Consider the following 9,040-nt stretch of genomic DNA (forward strand, 5'->3'; position numbering starts at 1 on the left):
GGAAGTCAAGAGGATGGAAGCAGTCTGTTTGCAGTGGTGTCCAGCGACAGGACTAGGGGCAATGGATGCAAACTGAAACACGAGAGGTTTCAGTTGAATATGAGGAAGAACTTCTTCACTCTGAGGGTGGCAGAGCACTGGAACAGGCTGCCCAGGGAGATTGTGGAGTCTCCTTCTCTGGAGATATTCAAAGCCCGCCTGGATGAAGTCCTGTGTAGCATGCTCTAGGTGAGCCTGCTTTAGCAGGGGGGTTGGACTAGATGATCTCCTGAGGTCCCTTCCAATCCTTACGATTCTGTGATTCTGTGATTCTGTGATTTCACAGGATCAGGCTTTCTCTGGTTTATATGTAAGTGGGATTGCTTCAGGCTGTTGAACCAGCCTGCTGCAGACTAGCCAGCCCCAGAAGTTTTATCTGCGCTGTAGCAACCTCAAGCCACTGCTGTTCTGCTTGTGCATCTAATGTCTCAGCTGCTTACTGAGGAGCTAATGAGCTTTTGGAGATACATGGGTGCTATAAACTCCTTAGGCTGGAGATAAGCAGCTTATTGCCTTTAGGAGCACTGCCAGCCCTTGGCTCTGCCGCTGCGGTGCTTCTCAGGCCCCAAGTCCTTCGTTAGCAGGAAGGGTTATAACGTCTTGCAATAAATAACTGTATTCCTAATTACATGCATAGACGCGTGTGCTGCAGCCATCTCCACAGGCTGAGGTAAAGCCTGGCAGCAGGACAAACAGGCAACAGCATGACAGACTCCAACCCTCGCCAACTGCCTTCCCTGCGCAGGGGCTGCGCCACCTCGTCCGTACGGGATGAAACCACCACCTTCCTCGTGGGGAAATGGCCTTGGGCACCCAACAGCAAACTCACCATGGACAGCGTGGGCAGCCTCAGAACAAAAGGTGGCCGTTTTGATTATGAAACAACTTGTTTCCATTGCTGTCCTTTCTCTGCTTTAGGATAGACCCGCTATGAATGCCTGTCTAGAAAATTCACTGGGGAAAAAAAAAAGAAAAAGAGGCAATGCACAATGGAAAGTTCATTTTCAAAGTCACAGTGAAAGCAGGTTTTTACTTCTTTAGTATGAATTCATCCCTTGCTGTTCGCCATTCGCTGTCTGCAGTGTCTGCCATCAAAAGCAATCCTGCTGCAAATGGGCAACAGGCTGCAGGTGCTACTCTTACTAAACGCTAAAGAGAGCTTTCGAATAAAATCTGCTTGGCTAGCCAAAGCATCTTCATCTTTATTGTGTATTTTACTTTTTTTCTCCCCTTTTATGTATTACCCAGGTATAAATTACCTCTTTCAAGGTATAACTAGGAACATAATTTGGTATGCAACTCAAACTTTTGTTTAGTTGCTCTCCTTGGAGCAGTTTTGGAGTTAAATCTAATTGTCAGGGATAGTTACTTGAGGTGCTGGAAGTACCTTCTGATACTGTCTTTTAACGTGAGTAAATAAAATACGAAAGCTGATTTCTTTGCTGCTCTGTTGTCCTTTCCTGTTGGTTAATACCTTTGCACAGCTTAGACTGAAGCCAGAACTGCTCTCTCGTTTTGGCACTCTCTGCCAATGGATATCCCCTCCTTGCCTATAGCTCCTTCCCCCCCCTTCACAGCTGGTTGAAATGAGCGGATGAGCAATGCAAAAACCTTCAGTGTGACTAAAACTGTGAGATTTAACAGTATCAGAGAGTCCATGAACACTAGCTGAATGCTAAATTCTTCGTTAAAGGGGCGTTGGCTGTTTAGATAAAGCTCTTGCCAGGGTGTTGGAGCGGGATGATAATCCAGCAGCATGTTCCCGTGACCGAGAGCAGTGGTTCGGCGTCAGCTCAAGGCTCTCCACCACCGCTGCCGAAGCAGTACAAACAGTTCAGCCTTATGTCTGGAATTCAAATCAAGCCATCACCAGCTTCACGTTCAAGGCCTGTAAGTCACTAACTAACCCTTCTGTATTTAAATTACTTCTTCAACAAAGGCGTTCTCTCGTCATTTAATGTTGAACTATAGAAATAGCACGTAAAAAGATTTTGCAGTTTAGAAGCATTCATGGGTCTCGACCAACTTTGTGGGCTAAAAGTAAAACACAAGAAACATTTTTTTACCGTACTATCCTATCAGCTGAGCTTTTAAGGCAGGCTGATGAAAAGGAATCTATTATTTTAATAGCGCTTTCTCTCAGGTAAAAGGTCTTGCTAACTTACTGAAGCAGAGCTTGAAATAACAGATAAAAACTGTCAGAAAAGCTGTGATGTAGTTTGGAGCTGAGTGAAAATTGTGACCAAAATCTGAGCCTACCCAAACCCTGAGTTAAATACCAAAATGTCCCAGGATCCCTTGGATCATCATGCAAGCTGTTAAGGATTACAAACAGCTTATCTGTTTGGGGTTGGGTTGAGTTGGGTTTTTTCTTGGTTGTTCCTTTTGTGCAAAGGGTTTTTCTTTGGGAGGATTGGGTGGTTTAATTTTTTATTTATTTGCCCCTTTGCTCTTGTGTTTTATCTAACAAAGTTCACTTCAGTGATGCAGGGCTGATGAGGGGAAAACCTCCTGGAGCTGTGTTAAACCTGAAGGCTTCATACGTGGGAGGAGCAGGGTATGGGCTTTGGGGAAGATCCAACGGGGTTTTGCAATTTTTGTGATCTTGAAAAAAAATTGTTGTGGTTAAATAAAAACAAAGCTTAGGAAAAAAAAAAAAGATACTCGTTATGTGTGTAGTACAAAGCCTTGTAGAAAGCCTGTGTATCGTTTGAATGCCAGTTGAGTTACCTTTACAACAAGGACGTGATGATCGGGAGGACAGTGGAGAGCTGGATGAATTTCATCCGTGCAATGCATGAGTCCAGCCTGGGAAACAAACCTCATCTGCCAAATTCTGCAGGGCCGTTTGCAGCTTTTTTTCTTGAAGGAGGGACACGGCTCTGCTACCAATAAATAAAGTGGGAATTTTGACATTGATTTCAAAGGGACGTCAACCGAGCTCCATGCAAAGGGAGGGCTGGCATATGATGCTGCTTTTCTTTTTTTCCTATTAATGTGACTAATTAAATGTTTGTATTTTTTAAGCACTAACAGGTTTTTGATGGTCGTTTAGAGACTTTGAGAAAGTCAATAATTTTGATGAAATAAGACTGTAGACTCCCGAACAAAGTCCACATGGAATCAGTGATGTTGCTAGGATACAGCTATTAGTATTTTCAGTGGCTGGGGTATATTTTTTGGTGTGGGTTTTTTTTTAATAGAGTTGGCCTAACCTGTCTTACAAACAGTAGAAGAATACGTGACCATCTGATCCCATTTACACGATGCTCCCTCAATTTACAGTAACGAGGCCAAACTTGACCCATTCGTTTCAGCCACTTTTATTTGTGAAGAAGAAACACAAAGAGTAATTTTGACCTGAGCTATAAAGGAGCACATTTTATCTGAATCTTGATTCTTTTTAAATGATGTGCAGGATTTTCTCCCTGTGGGTGTTACATTGCTGAAGTCAGTCTCCCTCTAGTGGTTTATTTCCAGAGGGGCCCTTGGCTTTACCTGCTTGGATGGGTACAGAATTTGCAGGAGCGTGATGCAAAAAATTGCATGAGCCCTATGAGCTGAACCGTAGAGCAGCGTTGAACTCATAATTTGCAAGAGGTGAGCATAAAACCTTAAAAATTACTCTTTCCTGTGGGTTTTATTTTAGAATTTATTTATTTTTTACAATATCAGTAGTAGATGAGGCTTTCCATCCCAGGCTTACTCTGTGGTACAGGCTAACATGGTTTGCTCCGTGTGTAGGATGTGACTCTTGCACGTTGTTTCCTTCAGCTGTACGCTGGGATGCCTGTAAAAAAAGATCAGTATTTAAGCTCATGTTCCACATCAAAGCCAATGCTAGATGTGGTGCCAGTAACATTCTTTTTGATTTAATATAACACAGAATGGCATTGTGGATGATGCTATTTTGAGACGCCCATGTTTGGGGAAGAGATATCTGAGTGAAAAACTGCAGATATTTTGCTGGGAAATAAGAAAAAGCAAGCTGTTTGGAGTTTGTTTCCAACATATAACTTAGATTTGAGGTCTGTCAGGTTTTTTGCATTTATGCCCCTGACCTCACCTTTGCTGGGCATCTCTTTCTTTAGCACCTAAGATACCTCCAGTGCCTTACAAGCATGGGGAATGGGAAGGGGAGGGATGAAAGCAGAAGCCTAGTCTCCAAAGCTAAGTAAGGAATTCAAGTCTCCTAATACCCAGTGCATGGACTGGATGCTGAGTCAAGCCAGTTCAGCTCCCCGAAGATGGCTAGGTAAAGAATAAAGGTCTAACCTGAAGCATATTTAAGTCAATACATGCCTTTACTTAACTGTAAAGGGCTTTGGATGAGGCTCAGCCTGCCTTCGCAAGCAATGGTAACCAAAGAGAGCTGTGATTCTGCAATGCATCAAAGATCCTGGAAGATGGGTGTCTTTCCAGCCAGCACGCTGATCTGAGGTAGGCAGAGGACTGGTGCTGCCTTCTTCGTGTTCACATCCGTCCTGTGATTTGCTTTTTCACATGCCAGAGGAGCTATTTGGCCTTGGTTTTTCCTTTATAAACTGTAAAGAGAAAAAGCTTGGAGAAATGTAGGATTACCTGCCCCAGAAGTGAGCAAGCTCCCATTCAGTTTTCCCAGGGCCCTGGACCCGGAGGTTAGGAGGTGCCATCACCTTCCTCTCAAGCATTTTACAGTGTGCTCAGTTATGTCACAACTTTAGGGGTAAGTTTTTACTTTTGTTTGACTTCTACTTCATGCTCAGCTTCTATTGGGCAATCAGGAATCTTGATCCCTTGGGAGACTGCTTAAAACACTTTCCTTTGGATGCTGCTCTGTAAAAGCTGCACAGCGCTTCCCAGGGCAGTGGTTTTGGAGCCAATTCTGTCTTTCATTTTTGTTTTCACTTTTCAGGCTGAAGTTTCTGCACAGTGTCCTGGCCAGAAGCGATTTGATTTTTGTTTATAACCTGAGCAAGGACTCTTCCGTTAATTTTGTTTGTAGAAAACCCCATGCATTTGCTCCTAGCATGTGGAACAAAATTCTTGCACTTTTTAACAGCTCCGCAGCTAAATAAGCAGATGTACAAATTCAGTATGCACATCGTCGTCTCTGAGATTCGTTCTAGCGTCACTCACAGACAGTAAGTTAATAGGAGTCCTGTGTTTACAAGGAGGTCATGGCCATGTATGGGATGCCCATGAATGCATGAACTGGCTTTACTTTTATGTAATCCTATAGGTTTCTTTTTTTAGACTTGCACGATGCATATGTAGGAACTTTTTTAGTAAGGAAGGAAAGGATCTAGTTGAGCTGCGCTTCTTTTTGGCCCAGTGAATGGTTATGTCAATTGTACCAGCTAAGGAAAGGTTCCTCTGCTTGTCTGACTTCATGCATTTGAAGGAAGACTGGGGTGAGTGGGAGCTTGCAGGAGCCCGCTGCGTGCGGAGCCTCTCCCACGGCGCGGTGCTCGGTACTGTGCATGAAACTTTCCGTCCCAGGCAGGACTGGCCACAAGGCTGCCAGAGAAACAGGGGCAGCGAGCCAGTTTGTTTTTAACAAAACAAAGTTATGCAATATCATTTAGTTCTGACATGTTCCCAATATGCAGCAAATGAAGAACTCACTAAATACAGTATATCTCTGGCCATATCATTTGAATATAACTTGTTTCCATGACAACCTCCGCTTAACAGCTTGGCTGATATGAAATCATTCCTAGATGAGGGAGCTTTTGCCAAAAGCATTGGGATTCAACACTTTAGTATCATGTTTTAGGTTTTAAAAAACATCCATTTAAGCCTCTGGAAGCAAATATCAAATAAAATCCCTTCATCCTCACCTCTGCTTCAGCTCTCGGATGATCAGTTTATCTTCCTGGGAACCTCTCAGAAGCAGCTCCTGTGTTACTTAATATGCTTCTGAAGTCCCAGGCAGTGTTTCAAGAGCAAGTGATCGTGACACCAGTGTTTGGTAGAGAAATTACATTTCATGGCTGTTTGCTCAGCCTATGAGACACCGGGGCAGCAGCGGCGGCAGCTGGGCACAGCAGCCAAGGCTGGTGCTCCAGCCATCCCTCAAGCCCGTGAAGGGTTAGGCTCCCGCTAGGTCTGCTGCCCAGGAAAAAAAAAAAAACAGCAGCCAAGGCTGGTGCTCCAGCCATCCCTCAAGCCCGTGAAGGTTTAGGCTCCTGCTAGCTCTGCCGCCGAGTAAAAAAAAAAAAAAAGAGGAGCTTTGGCTGAAGAGAGATCTAGCCCAACATCTCACACAGTTCATTTTGTATCAGGAGCACCGAACAAACAAAACCCGGTTATCTATTAGATGTTTCCTAAGGTGTCATACCCATCGCCTTGGAAATAGCTGTGGAACACTTCCAGTGTGGAAATAAATATGACCGCTCATATGGTGCTTGTTCCCTTCCAGGTGCTACGCTGCATTAGAATATAGCTAAAATAAGCCTAATGCTCTCCTAGCATTGCTCATGTACGCAGGCATCGCGGTTACCGCAGTGATGGTGCACAACCATCAGTGGGAGAAAGGATGGTGCCGATGGTTTTAAGAGGCAGCCTGCCCCTTCGACCCACCGTTGCTTTATATCACGGGGATTCCCCGCGAGGGGGCTATGGGAAAAGCTACCGGAACAGGCAAATAACATTTAAAGCAAGCACATGCAACGTACCCATCGCTGTCAAGATTTTGGGATCAGCAAGGATTGTAAGAGGAGGGATTTAAACCTCACGTAAAGATCATGGGAAGAGTTACAAAGTATTAATTGACTTCTTCTGGCTAGAACGTGCCAGCTTCAGCTCTAATTAGCCCCAGCGCGGAGCAACTCAGGCCTTTGCTGTGGCAAAGAGGTTCAGGTGCTTGAAAATGGGTGCAGGAAGGCAGTGCTAGGAGCACACAGAATGGGGCAGAACGGTATTTCCCACTCCACTTCCCCTGCCTCCCAGTTCTTACCTGGGAAAATTTCAGCTGTTACCCATCTGAAATCAGCCGAGCCAATCTACCGGCTGAGCCCTGCTCTCCACCACGCCGTCCTGCTTTATAACACCTTTTCATGGCCTGACTCACTAACTTGGCAGAAAATTACCTGTTTATCCCGAGAGCTCTGCAAGCAAAAGGAGGACATGGCTGGGAGAAGGAGTAAGGCGTGGAGCCAAGCATGCCTTCTGCGGTGGTGAGCTTTAAATCAACTCATCTCACCTTTGTGCCGTCCTGCACAGTTTGTTTATGGGAAAGCTGCTTGAGAAGGTGTAACAGCCCAGGCGATGGCATCAGCAGTGGTTCCTTTAAAAAGGAACCTTCCAGATATATGGCAAATATCAATAAAACAGGGTTTTAATTAAAGCCCTATAAATATCTCTGAAAATGCTAACAATTTCCTGGGGTTTTTAATCTCTGAACTGATTTTATTCAGGGTGTGCTTGAGGTGGTTGAGCAGAATCAGGAGGCTGTTCTCACGATAACTTTTCCCTCTGAGATCTCTCTCGGGAGCCCCGGGTTTTGCCTCTGTGTCACGACTTCTTAGAAATCTCTGTAGGCAAAGGATGTGCTAATTCAGTGCATCCTGTGATTGCCCTTCCTCCACAACCACATTAATTTGCTGTTAGTTGAGATTCCCACAACGTACCTTGTGCCACTGTGAAGCCTGGTATTTACTGATGTAAACAAGAAATAAACGGAGGCTTTTCGTGTCTCATTTGGAATAATGATACAGGCTCTGCCGCCTGGTACTCGCTCCGTGTCTCGGAGGTGTGGGGGCTGTATTTCTATATTGTTCCTTGCAGCTTGGATTGTTTATAACCGAATAATTTGTTTTCAGCCTGAGCTATAATGCTTTAGATGATGAGCAGCTCTCTAATAATGGAATCTGGAGGTTTTCACTGAAGCGTGTGGCTCCTGTCAGAGGCAGGTGCTGGGTTCAAAGTTAGTTTTTGTAATATACTGTAGTGGGTTTGGCCTTATTTCCAGAGCGATGATGCTGCTTATCCAAAAAATCCTTTGCTGGCAACCTCAGCAGGGGACACCAAAAATGTATGGGGCGTGGAGGCTGCCAACGGCAGTCACGGAGGCAAGATGTGGCCCTTTAGGGTCGTAAGGAATGAGCACTCTCCCTGTATTCTCTTGCCTTCTCCAGCTTCTCTGAGAAAATCTGTGCCTAGATACGGCCGCTTATTGTGGGGTTTTGGTTTTTTTCAGGATGAACATTTTTGGTGGGCTCACCCTTAAAATAGAGAAAGCTTGGAGTGGGCATACCAATGAATTTTTAGATTCCAAGTTCTACCAAATGGTCATTATCTCGCCTTCTATTTAAAGACGAGTAAATTAAATTGCAAGAGATGGTGCAACTGGTTTTCCAGATCTTATTTAATTTGGCTTAGCAGTTAGCATTTTCCATCTGCACAACATAATCATTAACTTTTTTTTGTTTCTTCGTTGTCACCGTACAGACTGCTTTTTATGGGTGATCTCTGCTCTTTCTTACTGTTAAGATTTTTATTTCTTTAAAGGAGCGTGTCTTTATTGATTTTTCTTTTAGGATGAAGTATATATAAAGTTATTCATCCTGCTAAATGTGCTCGCAAGGAAACCTACGTGATTCATGGTCTTTGATCCCGCTACTGCTTATGTGGGTGTTTAACTTTACTACTGTGCGTAGTCCCACCAGGGAGAATCTTAATTTTAAAAATACTATTATAAAGATAACCGGAGGGGTTTAGCACATGTCCGTGCTGGATTATGAGGAACATCTCCCCATAAAACCAAGCAGGTAAATTAAATAGGCTGTAGAGAAGATGAGAGGATGGATAAATTATCCCCCCTGCCCCTTGAGCCTGGGAAGGTTTTGTCTTCACCCGTGCTCAGTCTGCACGGCTCTCATCCCTTCATTCGGTGGGCGGGGGAGGGTTTTGTCTCTTAAAATGTGGATTTTTGAGAGTTCGTTCGTTTTCTGGGCGGCGTTGCCGAGCCGAAGGGAGCCCGGAGGTTTCAGCCCCAGCGCCCGGCCGTGTGCGGGGG

General features: G+C 44.6%; 1 protein-coding gene across 1 annotated transcript in view; it reads left to right on the plus strand.

The window, feature by feature from the left end:
- The window catches only part of EIF4E3 (eukaryotic translation initiation factor 4E family member 3), a 29,866-nt gene that overhangs the window by 197 nt on the left and 20,629 nt on the right, over positions 1 to 9,040 (plus strand). The gene's annotated exons all lie outside the window — the stretch shown is intronic.

The sequence above is a fragment of the Egretta garzetta genome, unplaced genomic scaffold (genome assembly GCF_000687185.1).
Source record: "Egretta garzetta isolate BGI_Z169 unplaced genomic scaffold, ASM68718v1 scaffold228, whole genome shotgun sequence".
Lineage (NCBI taxonomy): Eukaryota > Metazoa > Chordata > Aves > Pelecaniformes > Ardeidae > Egretta > Egretta garzetta.